The sequence below is a fragment of the Meriones unguiculatus genome, assembly GCF_030254825.1.
Source record: "Meriones unguiculatus strain TT.TT164.6M chromosome 13 unlocalized genomic scaffold, Bangor_MerUng_6.1 Chr13_unordered_Scaffold_28, whole genome shotgun sequence".
NCBI lineage: Eukaryota > Metazoa > Chordata > Mammalia > Rodentia > Muridae > Meriones > Meriones unguiculatus.
Window position 1 is genome coordinate 12,442,548 of NW_026843644.1, and position 13,623 is coordinate 12,456,170.

Below are 13,623 nucleotides of genomic sequence, written 5' to 3' on the forward strand. Positions count from 1 at the left end.
GCACAACACTTGGATGAGTTTACTTTGTCACCTCTTAATCATGAAGTTTTAGTAGTTGAATATGAACCCAAATTAAGACTGAAGTTTTCAGAACTGGTGGTTTAAACTGGTGGTTTATCTTTGTGAGGACATCATTCGCTGAGGGGTTTGATCCTTAACATTTTGTATATAGTAGATGCCAGTGTACTTAGTGCAACACATACACCCTCTGCCAATGACTAGCAGAAAGCTAGTGACTAGAGCTGTGAACTCAGAGTCATGAGCTCAGCTGCTCTGACTGACTAGTTCGCTTTTATGGGTGTTTCCCTTCCCAGTTCAGTGCTGGTGATTAAACTTATGGTCTCATACATGCTAGGAAGCCTTCTACCATTAAGCTATATTCCTAGTGACAGGGCAGACTTTTTCAGCAGGGGTCTGAGTGGGTTAGGCCAGGCCATGCTACAAAAATTGAAACTGAGGGGGTCCTTTAAGTCAGAACCTCCTTTGTAAATGGTTCCTAGTCAAATGGAGGAGTCATCATAAGTGATGAAGAGTAGGTTGGTTTTCAAAAAAATTCAAGCAAACAAAACCTCCCACCACACCTCCTGTAGACATTTTCCCAGTCATGTCCCAGGGAGCTCTTTCTCCACTTTTTTTCAGTAAAGAGTAATCTCACTTCCTCTAGAGACAGCCCATTCCACAGCTTAACAGCCAGCCCTTTAAGAAAGTCCTTCTTTATAAAGTCAGAGTTGGCCCACTGTAACTGCCCTTGTGTTCTCTGAAACTACCAGAAGGGGAGGGACACTACATGACTGTGTGTGACTTTTAAAATTATTATTGTGGGATTCCCACCCCCATTATACCTTCTCCCAACCCATAACAAAGGAGACTGAGAGATGTGTTGGAAATTTTCCTGTTACATCACCACATCTCAGACCACTCAGTTGCCTAAGCAAGAATCTTAATGATTGCCACCCTTAATACTGGCCTTTCTCTCAACCCTACATTCATCATTCAGTCCTGTTGCTCCTACTTCCCACATGTCCACTTCACACTCACATCATTGTCATCTACTATCTTGATAGTTTATAATACCTTCCTTACCCTTTTCCCTGTTCATTGGTTCCATGTGTGTAAAAAATGGCTTTTTATATGTAAAACTTATTTTTTTAAGATCATGTTTTATGTATCTCAGGCTAGCCTCAAAAATGCCAAGCACATTAAGATGATGTTGAACTTCTGATGCCCCTGACTGCACCTCCTTATTGGGATTACAGGTGTGTACAAAACACGAGGTTTCATGGATGTAAGGCAAGCACTTTACCAAACCCTTATATAGAAAACCTAAAGACAAAAAGCAAGATATTGACCTAGTCTTAAAATTAAGTCTGTAAGCCTGGAGCAGTGGCACACATCTGTGAGCCCAGCACTCAGAGAAGCAGAGGCAGGTGGGTCGCTCTGAGTTCAGGGCCAGCCTGTTCTACACAGAAAAGCCCTGTTTTGAGAAAAAAGTTTGTGTACCAAGCACACATTTTCAGTTTGAACTATGTTTGGGGTACAGGAAAGAGAAATCCAGAGATGGCTGACAGACTGTGTCTTAGGCCATTGTGTCTTGACATTTTTTTTCAAAGTACCTGGGACTGCAGTGGTCACAGTGGTACTGAGAGGCTTTGCAGGATGTTCTTATATAGATTGAATGTTTGGGAAACAAGCCTTGGCTACATAATTTGCAGAGTCCAGTGCAAAACAAAAGTGAAGGATCCCTTGTTCAAAAGTTAAAGATTTCAAAAGCTTTAGCAGAACATTAGAACAAAGGTGGGCTCCTCTAAGTGCAAATCCCTAGCACTTGAACAGTGTGTGTTTCTACAATGCTGACTCTGTTGGTGCAGTGTGTGTGCATGCTGGAGTGGAGAAAGGGGTGTGGTTGCTGGGAATTGAACTCAGGACCTTTAGAAAAGTAGCTAGAGTTTTTAACTCTGAGCCATCTCTCTGGCCCGTATTTTTTTTTTCATTTTTTTTCTTTTTTTTATGTCTATGAGTTCTCTACATGCATATACACCTGCATGCCAGATCCCAGTATAGGTAGTTGGGAACCACCATGTGGTTGCCAGGAATTGAACTCAGGTCCTCTGGAAGGACAGCCAGTTCTATTAGCCTCCAAGCCATCTCTCCAGCCCCAATATTCTGCTTTTGTTGTTTGGTATTCTGGAGATGACAACGGAATCTAGAACCACCTTGTGCATGCTTAGCACATGATTTACCACTGAGCTACATGCCCCAGCCTCAAAACAATTTCTGGTTGTTCTAGTCTTGTCATTATTGTTGAGATGATCTCACTACATAGCCCAAGCTCACCATCTTGCCCCACCCTCCTGAGAGCCAGGATTACAGAAGTGTACCATTACACCTAACACTCAAAACTATTGTTTATAAAATGTGTGTGTGTGTGTCTGTGTGTGTGTGTGTGTGTGCGTATTTTCAGCTTTTAGGAACTTTATTTTCCTTCCACCTTTTCCTTTTGCACAGGTTTCTGCAAAGGAGCTCAGGACCACTTAGTGGTGGCTCGAACCCAATCAGTGGCCTATGCTGTGGGAGCTGATGACCAGTCCTCAGTGTCTGGCTGGCCATTCCAGTCTTCAGATGGGAACTGCTGGATGGGTTCCGAGGGCACCTGCATACCCTCAGGCCAGTCTTCCACCTTGGGCAGAAGCTGGTGCAGTCCATTCACTCTGGAATGCCTCCTTGGTCATGGCCTTCTCAGCAGCAGCCTGCCCCTCTTTCTCAGTCTCCTCTGGGTCTATGTAGAAGTAAAGATCAAGCATAACCTCCCATGACAGCTCACAGGAGGTAGTGCCATGCATGAGGAGTACTTCCTGGGCCAGCATCCACCACATTAGTCCCACTGAGTGAACTCCCTTGTTGTTCCATGGATGGCAATGTCCACATAAGAAAAAGAGAATCTGTGTTGCACTGAGCAATGGTGGGCATGTTGACTTAAGCAGCTTCTGTGAGGGGCTGCTGGTCAGATCTGAGATCAGCCACCACTAGAAGCCGTGGCTCCCTGAAAGACGCTTGCATCTGGTTAATGAAGGTCCCAGGTGTGAACGTGGCAGCAACTGGAATTGCTAAAATGACAGTGGTAAACTTCAGCACAGCTTGCTCACCAGTGTTCGTGGATGAGATGACACTGACATCAGCAGTGTTCTCAATGGTAATAATAGCTCTAGCTGCAAACAATAGCTTTTTCCAAGTTCTTTTCAGGTTTATGATGTAGATACCATCACTCTTCCTTTTGCAGATGTATTGCTCCATCTGAAAGTCAAGGTTGGTGCCACCTAAGGGGGTTTCTGCTGTGAGGAATTAGAGGATATCCTCCTCCTTCATCTGCAGGACATGAAGGGTTCAGGACATTGTATAAGTTTCTCCTTTAAGTTACGCTGGGAATCAAGAACAACGCCATATGGACCCATTTCTGGGCAGCACAGAGAAGTGTGTGTGTGTGTGTGTGTGTGTGTTTAAATTTCTGAACTCTTACTATTAATTTTACAGGACAAAAGGATCTTTGAGATAAGTGTACATCAAATCATTTCTCTCCTGTTTTTAAACCCCTTATCTTAGTTACTTTTCTATCACTATGCTAAGATATCATGACCATGGCTGCTTATAGAAGAAACAGTTGGTTGGGTACCTAGAGTTTCTGAGGGTAAGTCCATGATCATCATGGTAGGGACCATAGTGGCAGACAGGAATGGCAGCCAGAGCACCAGAGAGAGCAGTGGTCGAGAGTGTACATCCTGAACTACAAGTATGAGGAAAAGAGCTAACTGAGAATGGTGTGGGATTTTAAAACCTCAAAGTGCACCCACAGTGACATACCTCTTCAACAAGATCACACTTCCTAATTTTTCCAAAACAGCTCCACCAACACGGAACCATATTTTCAAACATATGAGACTGTAGGGGTCACTTTCATTCAAACAACCACACTCCTTAATAGCTTCCTATGTAGCAAAGAATTAAGATAAAAGATTTGAACGTCCCAAAGCATCCCAGACACTCAGATTATTGTGCAATTTTGTTGTTGTTGCTGTTGTTTTGTTTTTGAGACAGAGTTTCATATAGTCCAGATTAACCTTCATTCCTGAACTTCCTAATGCTCCATTTACAGGCATGTGTCACCACACTTGCTTTATGAACTTGTTTGTTTTTGTTTTGTTTTGCTTTATTTTGTTGTTGTTTTTGTTTTGCTTTCTAAGACAGGGTTTCCCTATGTAGCTTTGGCTGGTCTGGACTTACGCTGTAGACAAGGATGGTCTCAAACACACAGAGATTCGGTGTGTGCCACTATGCCCACTGACCTCCCTTTTTTGAAGTGGCATATTTTTACCTTTTGCATAGATGAGTGATAAGAGTATTTTACTTTTATGAATATAAGTGCACCACATGTGTGCCTAATATCTCAGGAGGTCATATGGCATCAGATTCCCTAAAACAGGAACTACAGAAGATTAACAGCCACCATGGACATGCTAGAAACTTGGCAAAAAAAAAAGCAGAGAATGTTTTGTTTTGTTTTGTTTTAAGACTTATTATTTATTACGTATACAATGTTGTGTTTGCATGTACAACTGCATGCCGGAAGAGGGCACTATATTTCATTATAGATGGTTGTGAGCCACCATGTGGTTGCTGGGAATTGAAGTCAGGACCTCTGGAAGAGCAGCCAGAGCTCTTAACCTCTGAACCATCTCTGCAGCCCCACAGAAAGTATTTGTCATCACTAGGCCATCTCTTCAGCCCCTCTGGCTTCCTCTTTAATCATCATCATCATTATTATTGTTCCTTTCTTCTTCCCTAGTATATTTCAAGCAAATTCACCTTCTTTCATTTCCCCTACTGAACTAAAATTTTCTCACCTCTAGGCCTTTGAATATGTATATGCTTTATTCCTTTTGGGGTGTTAGGTACCTATTGCTTTTCTTTAGGTTTCACAGTGTAATTTATAATGATATACACATTTCTATTCATGGTCTATAGGTTTGTTTTTAGTGGATTACGCCACAAGACTGTAAACTTATAGAGAAAAAATGATGTTTGTATGATTCATTTTTGTGTGTTCAGGACTTAGCACAGTACTGAGTACCTAATTCACAAACAGTAACTATCTGCAGAAGGACAAATAACATTTTAAACAGTAAATGCTATTAACAAAGTTTTCATAATCTGATAGTAGTACAAAATTCCCACCTAGAGGATGGGAACACAGAGCACTTTATTTCTTAATGCCAGCCATTATGCCATCTGTAATAAACTTCTCCTAAAATATTTTTTATCTTTCCTCTGTTTCTGCTGTTAGTAGGACAGCCTCTATGTCTGTTGCCTTCTCTGTGTTCTCTTTCATTTATCCCATAACAAGTTACTTTCTTTAAGCTTTAGTGAGTTTTAGCATCTGGCTTTATCATATGCAAAGACTATGTGTATCTGTCTGTTTTGTACAGAAGCTAGAAATATAGCTTGGGGGTAGAACATTTCCTTCACATATATGAGGTAAAGAAAGAAGAGGAAGAGGAAGAGGTAAAAAAGGAACAGAAGAAGCAAAGCATTGCTTTTCTTTATGCAGATGCTCTGCCTTAAATACAGGGATTAACAGTCTTCCTGTCTCTGCCTTCCAGATAAGTAGAAATTACAGGTACAACAACAGTGCTACTTATTTTCTGTTAGTTTTATCCTGGTCCTTCTCCTGACATTCGTTGTATACATGTTTTATACATAATTGGTTTTATGTACATGTTCATTTTCTGCAAAGAGTCTATATTTTCATTAGGTTTTATGAGAGGTCAGGTCCTCAGAAAATGTCCTGGGCTTTGCATCCTGCCATACTTATCCCTAGGAGACCATATCCACAAAGCTGATTGTGTCCTCTCTGTACATCATTAGATGTTATGACTTCAGGATGCATCTTGAACCTTGTTTTTAAGAGCATGCTGTAAACAAACCCTAAGCTTAACAGGCATTTTGTTCCTCATGAAAAGATTTCATCATAAAATGACCTGTGTGAAAATATCATCTGAGATCCTTGTACAATGCATTCAGTTACTTTCATTTTAGTCACTAACATTATAAGTACTGTTTATTGTTTTTCACTAATTTTCTAGAGACCCAAGTATGATGACCCTGGTGTAATGGACTTTGGACACACTATTAACGAGGAAAATCAAACAACACATTCAAAACAGGCAAAACCTCCAACTATTGATAAGAATTGGGTCTAGATTTAGGGCCCAAAAATAGTTCAGTTGAAATGTAAGGAAGACATTGAAACATCATTATTCAGCAAGCTTTTTCATCATATATGTAAATATGATGAAAGGATGTACACATAAACACAACTTAAGAATTCCTGAACACACAAAAGGTGGAAATTCATTAAGCAGGATTTTTTTTCCTTTTCATTTTCTTGCCAGGAAGATTTTGAACATGTTCCTTCCCTCCCCCTCCATTTCCCTACCCTCTCCTCCCCTTCACTTTCCTCCCATTCCTTTCCTTCATTGCTCAGGGTGAATTTACAAACCTTGCAAGTGAATGGATGCAATGCTGCAAAAGCATTGCCAAAAGGACCCCTGCAGCCTCACTTTTAGACCTTGAACTTAAAATACATTCTAGCTATTATTTCTTGCACTAGTGATTAAGTAAATCAACTCATTTTCTGGGGAGAGGAGTAGATACCCAGACGTGGTGAATTCCTCATCTATCCCTCTCCCCACCCTCCACTGCACCCTTCACTTAAGTCCTTTTGCATTTTGGAGAACACATTGACAGAAGTTCCCTGAGGAGTTTAAGTTGGCCTGTGTGACTCCATTTTGAAATAAGGCACCATCTTGACCAGGAGCTGAACTCAGGTACCAGGAAATATCAGAGAATGTGCACCTGGCAGAATGCAAAGTTAGCTCTCCAAGCAATGGCGACCAGGAAATATGACAGAATAAATGTTTAGTAAAAAATAGAGACAATCTCCCAGGGAAATGTAAACGGTCACCTCTCCCCTATGGCTTCTACCCAATTCTGTAACATCAAGGCATGAATCCCCCTGCTTTCTCTCATGGAAACATGTATCTCCCTCCTTGCTGTTATGGAAACCCACCTTCTTAGAGTCTTTCACTTTAAAAACCCTGCTCACTCAGGGTTCAAGTTCCCAGTTCTCTACTGCTGTGTTAGTGAGACTTGGGCCCGAGTTCAATCACTCTTGTAATAAAGCTAGCTTGCTCTTGCATCATGTCATCTCCTAATGGTCTCTGAGGGCCGTGTGATCCTGGTATTACATCCCCACCTAAGCAAACCACAATCATACATGTGCTTTCTAAGATTTTCTAACAAAATTCTTGTAGTTGCCAGTCTGAGACCTCTCCTAAAGAATTGGCTGGGTTGCAGAGATAGCTCAGAGGTTAAAAAGCAATGACTGCTCTTCCAAAGGTCTTGAGTTCAATCCCAGCAACCACATGGTGGCTCATAACCATCTATAATGAAATCTGGTGCCCTCTTCTGGCCTGCTGTCACACATGCAGGCAGAACACTGTATAAATAAAAAATAAAAATAAAAAGAATTGGCTTAGTTCTCAGGTGACAATTTCATAAGTGCATTCAGGCTAATAAACCATGTGCCAGGTAGGTATTCTTGGCACAGTGCCAGTACACTGGCACAGACCCAGGAGCTCAGTGAAGCCAAGCCTTTTCCTTTCAGGTTTGGTCCACTTCCTTGTTGGAGCCACCTATGGTTCAATACAAGAAGTTTGAGGGATTGGGGGTGTAGCTCAGTTGATAAGAGGTGGAGAAGAAGGATCATAAATTCAAGGTCATCTTATAGCTGTTTAGTTTCAGGCCAGGCTGGGCTACAGGGGACCCTAACCAAATAATAACAGTAGTAATTATCACATTACATTTTGGCTATGAGCATATTTGACAATCATTGTTCCAAGCCAGATCTAACCTCAGGTCATCGACTTTCCTCAGAGAGGATACAAGGAGGCAACAAGGTCCAGCCTAGCAGGATTTTCTGCACACAGACCCCTCTCCAACTGAGCCTTTCCAGCCAACAATGTGGAAATGTGTGCTCCCACTGGCAACCAGAGGGGTCCCAGCTTGTACTGCTGGGAGCATGGGGCAGGCAAAGTCACCATGGAGCACAGATGTTTGGTCATGTGCCCACTGAAAACATCACAAGCAAACAAAATCACAAAAGAACAACACAAGAAAAGAATGTACCTGATACAGGGCATGAAAACAAAGAGAATGGAAGAAGAAGAAAATACCAAAACTGAGAACAGTGGCCTGTCTCTCTATGGGCCCTCTATCCTGTTCCATTAGTGGTGGCCCACCCCAAAATCAGTCTCCACCCAACTACACCAGAGTTTGGAATGACTACCTGCATTCAGCCAGACCAGAGACTGGAGCAGCAGCATACCTGTTGCTCTCTACCAGAGCAGCAGCCAAGCTCTGCCAGAGCAGTGGCCAAGTTCTGCCAGACCATAGACCAGAGACCAGTGGCAGAGTTGCCAAGCTTGGAGCTCCGTATACTGCATACATCCCTTGGCACCTCCTTGCCATTGTCACTGTAGCCTGTGGAGCATGGTTCAAGCCTCCCTGAAATGGGAAAGAATCAAGTCTAGGGGGATATAAGGATTCTGTCCTGTGTCCGTAGTGAGTCCCAGTAACAAAATCAGGCAGCGACAGAAAGGACAGTCAAACAAAATGACACAACAGCCAGGTCTCACTGTCTGTGCAGTAGAAAACACCCAGAACCAGACAACAGATCTCACCAATAGTGCAGTGGAAAAACTGAAAGTCAGGCATCAGAGAATCTGTGCTGCAGGGTCTACCTGCCTTGTTCTTATCCAAAGATCTAGATATCATAGAAAACTGGGTTCTCTACCACCCTTTACAGATAGGGGCACATTCTTACCCTCTGAGATCCAGAGATCACAGAAAACTGGGTGCTCAATTTCCTTTACAGATGCTCCCCTTTGAGGGGTTCTGGAAGTACACAGCTCTCCAGAGCATTGGCTCCAACCTTTCTGACCATACAAATTTTGCCTCAAGGCCCAAAAACACAAATTAGAGAAACACAGAGACAGACACAGACAAACAGACACAGACAGACATGGACAAAGTGCTCCCTTACCAGCTGGTGTTCACCTCTATGTTCTAGTGGTGCTTGTGGGTCTTGGGGATCAGGTATGATCCCCCAAATGTTATGCCCAGATCTTAGGGTCCCCAAAGATCATCAAGAGCCAGATGACATATGCAAGAGCAAAGAACTTTATTTGGGATTTAGCTCGGTCTGTCCACCATCACCAACACAGTAAATCAGAGAGGAGAGCCCCAAGCAGCTACATGGCAGGGTTCTGATTTGGGTTTGAGGAAGTACCAGGAAGTTCTAGTTTAACAGTTATAGGATTGGGTGACATTCAGCAAGGGCAAGCTTTTTACAAGGTGATTGGCTAACTAACATAATTAACAATGACCGAGATATCATATAGGCTTCAGGAATGGTAGGTATTTTCTGTGGCATTGAATGTTCTATTATAAGGTAGCTGGGCTACTCAGAACAAACGCCCAACCCTGAGATAAGATAGCTTCCCATTCTTTTGGTTATCCTCAGGCTTTTCCTTGGATAGATAATCTTCTGACCAATATTAAGCTGAGATATAGAAGAGTAGAATAGATGATGTAAAGGATTTACCATTACTGACAAACTAGTGGCACCAGTTAGAATTTAGCTGAGGAATTTAGTTAGAATTTACCTGTAAAACACTCCACAGATAAGTAGTATGCTACCAGGGCTGTTAGAGATTAGGATCCTGGAACATACATGTTTGCTCACCAGGATTATCCAGAAATGTGGCTACAAACCACAGCAAATGGGAAACTGATTTAAAACCAGCCACAAGATGCATCCTCAAATCAAATAATAGGCTTCTAACAATCTGCTCAAGGGAACATTACAGGGTCACAACCAATATTAAGGCCTGGTGTCCCATAAAGTTCCAGTTTTCTACTTGAGAAATGCATAGTTCTGCCCCATAAGGGTCACCAGGGTTACACAGGGTGACAACTCTTTGCAAAGGAAAAACTCTGATGTGTTGATGGTTGGCCTGATCAACCAACATTTATCTGAGGCCCTCATGTATGGAGAATGACATAGATCTCTCCAAACCCAACAACAAGTTTGATAGAGCCAGCCTATGGCCTTGAGAACTTTCCATAAGGTCCCAATGTACAGAGAACAACACAGATGTCTTTCTCTAAAGCAAGTATCACTTGTGAGACCTGGTAATGGTCCAAGGACCAGGGTCTTTAGGAAGGCAGTGCTTTAGAACCTGGCAATCCAACTCTTCCCAGCCATAGAGCTATAGTTTTCAGTCCCAAAGCCATTGTAGGCTTGGTCAGTATTGTTCTTGAGATACCCTGTGCTCCCTTCATACAGCATTGTTGTACTAGACTCCTCCTGAGTTTATCCCATTGTGTGATAGTTTGTGTTGACTTCACAGAAGTCATTTCATTCTTTTTTTCCCATTCTATTTTTTTCCCTGCAAGTATATCGAATGCTCTTCTTTCTAATAAGATTACTTGGCATGAGACATAGCTTGTAAAAGACCTCTGTTGCAGGATATTTGCTCACTGTGAACCCAAAGATTGTGTTATTTACTGAAAAAAATAGTTGTGGTGTGTTTGAGCCATAACAAACACCTTTAATCCAAGAGCTTTCTGTTCCAATATTGTAAGCAGAATTGAATGAAGTCAACCATAGGCCAAGATGCAGAGTATAAATCCAGTTGACAAGAAGTGAACATAGGAATATTAAGAAAAAATATAGAGGGTAAGAAGGAGTTGGGAGGAAGAATAGAGAGACCCTGGAAGGGGAAGTGAGGAAATTTAGTCATGAGGAGGTTGTTTTAGATGGCCTGTGAGAAAGGGATTCATCCTGGGACCTAGGCCTGAGACTGTCAACTGGGTGCTTTGTCTGCCTCTCTGAGCTACCTGGCTTTCATCCTATCATTAAGATCCAGAGTCTTCATTGGTAAATTAAATGATTTGAGATGTTGTAAAAAATAGCAGACCTCCCACTGCAGCTTTTATCTTTTTGACCTACTCTTCCTATCTTTCTCATTCTCTGAGGTATTCCATTTAGGACATTGTCACTGAGGAGGGAACTTCTGGTTTTTCTTAAGAAATAATTCTGGGTATATTTTTTGGTGTGTAAATCTCCCTGAGTAAATCATCTCTCTAAGTGGCTAGACCACTTAGTCTCCAATCCACATTTAAATTGTTCCAAACATAACCTGGGGCCTGAATCTGAAAGTGACTTAGGGTGACAGGGTATGTGGAATGTAAAGTCTGTTCTCACCTGGCTCCTTTCGAGCATTATCCAGAGCTGAAAGTATGCTGTCATTAAAGGGAATTTTCTTTATTACCTTTAAATTGTGTGTGCAGTCATTTCTTTTTGGAAAGGCATATTAATTCTAGAACAGTTGAATCTTCAGCCTCATAGAAAAATGTTTCTGAGACAAACTAGTGTGATGCAGGTCACCTTGATCCCAGTTTGTCTTTCCTCAAGGCATTGACCATGTTTCTTCTTCATGAAATTTCCTAAATTCTTTAGTTAAAGGGCTGTACCACATCACAGTTTTAAAATTACTCATATGTCATTTAATGAACTCTCCATTTCATAACAGGAAAAGGATTTCCATGTGGAGCTTCTGTGTTCAGACCAGAATAGGAGAAACAGTTATTATGTACACTGCAGGGGAAAACAGGATAAGAAATAGCTAGATCACAGACTAGAGTGTTTTGTTGTTGGTGTTGTTTTATGGTTTTTGTTGTATTTGTTTTTGACACTGGGTCTCTCTATGTAATCCTGGCTATCCTGGACTCACTTTGTAGACCAGGCTGGCCTGGAACTCATGGAGTCCACCTACTTCTGTCTCCAAAGTGCTGGGACTAAAGTACACCCCCCCCCACTCCCTGCTTGTTCAGAATAAAGTTTAAGGCAGTAGGCTGGAGGGGGTAGCATTATGAAGAAGGACTGAATTGAGGCAGGGGGAGGTTTTTTACTTGTAATTTCCTAACACGTATTTATTAATTCATAAATGAAAACAGATCACATTGGTGGGTGTACAATTTGGTTCAGGTAGCTTGATCCAGTGAATATTTAATGCCAAATTAAGGGACTGTCCTATGCCCATATGTACAATCCTCATTGATACTGTTATGTTATGTCAGTTCAAATTTGAGACAGAAGCTATTAGCTAAATCTGTGTCTGTCAGGTTACAGGTCTCAGCAGCTAACATTGTACACAGGAGTAAGGTCAAACAGCATCTTATTAATGGATTTCCCTCTAGCACAGAATGGCCTATTCCTTTTCAAAGTAAGTATACCTATGCGGTTTTTCAACTCTGAGGTTAAGAGCACTGGCTGCTCTTCCAGAGGTCATGAGTTCAATTCTCAGCAACTACATGGTGGCACACAACCATCTATAATGAGATCTGGTGCCCTCTTCTGGCATGCAGGTGTAGATGCACACAGAACATTGTATACGTAATAAATAAATCTTTTCTTAAAAGTCAGGTGTTGGCATTATTAAATTTTATTTTGTTGATGCATCACTGCCCTAGTCTCCTATTAGTTAATATTCTCTGATAATCCCCAGTCATTAAGAATTTCATTCATTTTTTTCTCTAGTGGTTTGATATTTGTTTTTGCTTAAAGCAATGTCTCCTGTAGATCAACCTTTCACATGTTATGTAATCGAGACTTTCTTTGAGCACTGAATGCTATCCCTACTGCCCAGTGCCTAGAACATTGTCCTGCAGCTCTTTTTAGGTGGGCCTTGACTGGTGAGTGTGAAGTAAAAGAAACCAGTGAATGAATGTCCACTGAGCACTCTGATAAATTTTTTGGAGGTGAGCAATTACAAATAAAGAGGGACCTGTGTAAGAATTGAGTTCACTGACCTACTTTGAAGCTGGTATAGTCACAACACAGAAAGGGAGGGGAGGACGGAAGATAGTAATGAGTCAGATAATCAATGTTAGATGGTCAATAAAAGTGAAAACTGTACATTTGGGGGGAGTCATACACAAAGGGAATCAAGAATATGGATTAGTTGCTGAAGTTGTTTCTGGGAAGCAAATTTCTATAGTTGCACGAGTTCAAACAACACAGAAGTTCTGGATAAACTGCTGTGGTAGTGACTAACAGGCATGTTTCCTCCCCCCCCATTGAAAATGAACAACCTGATAGAAAAGGTGTGAGTAATACTTTGTGTGCTCTAATACACACTTGAAGTACCTGAGGAATATTGGACCATAAGGCCATTTTCAACTTTTAAAAATAATTTTTGCGATTATAATGAAATCATTTCAACCTTCTCATTCCTCTCTACTTATACCTCTCAAATGCTGGGATGAATGGTTAAGGTGGCTACTTAACAATCAATGCAGATTTTGCTGTCAGGTTCTTCCAGTATCCCTCAGTCCTTACCTGTTACAAGGTATGGGTGTCAAACACAGATCTCTAGCCCAGGAGTTGAGCTGCCCTCCTCCATGCTTATATATTCCAACTGTTTTGGTTACCTGGTCTTTTTCATT

The 13,623-nt window shown here is 41.6% G+C and overlaps 1 protein-coding gene and 1 pseudogene across 1 annotated transcript in view; one reads left to right on the forward strand and one right to left on the reverse strand.

Annotated features, from left to right (window-relative positions):
- Positions 1-13,623, forward strand: part of LOC132650603 (zinc finger protein 260-like) — a gene marked incomplete at its 3' end in the record, with an annotated part of 153,824 nt that overhangs the window by 119,240 nt on the left and 20,961 nt on the right. The gene's annotated exons all lie outside the window — the stretch shown is intronic.
- LOC132650671 (small ribosomal subunit protein uS2-like) lies at positions 2,522-3,390 on the reverse strand (annotated as a pseudogene).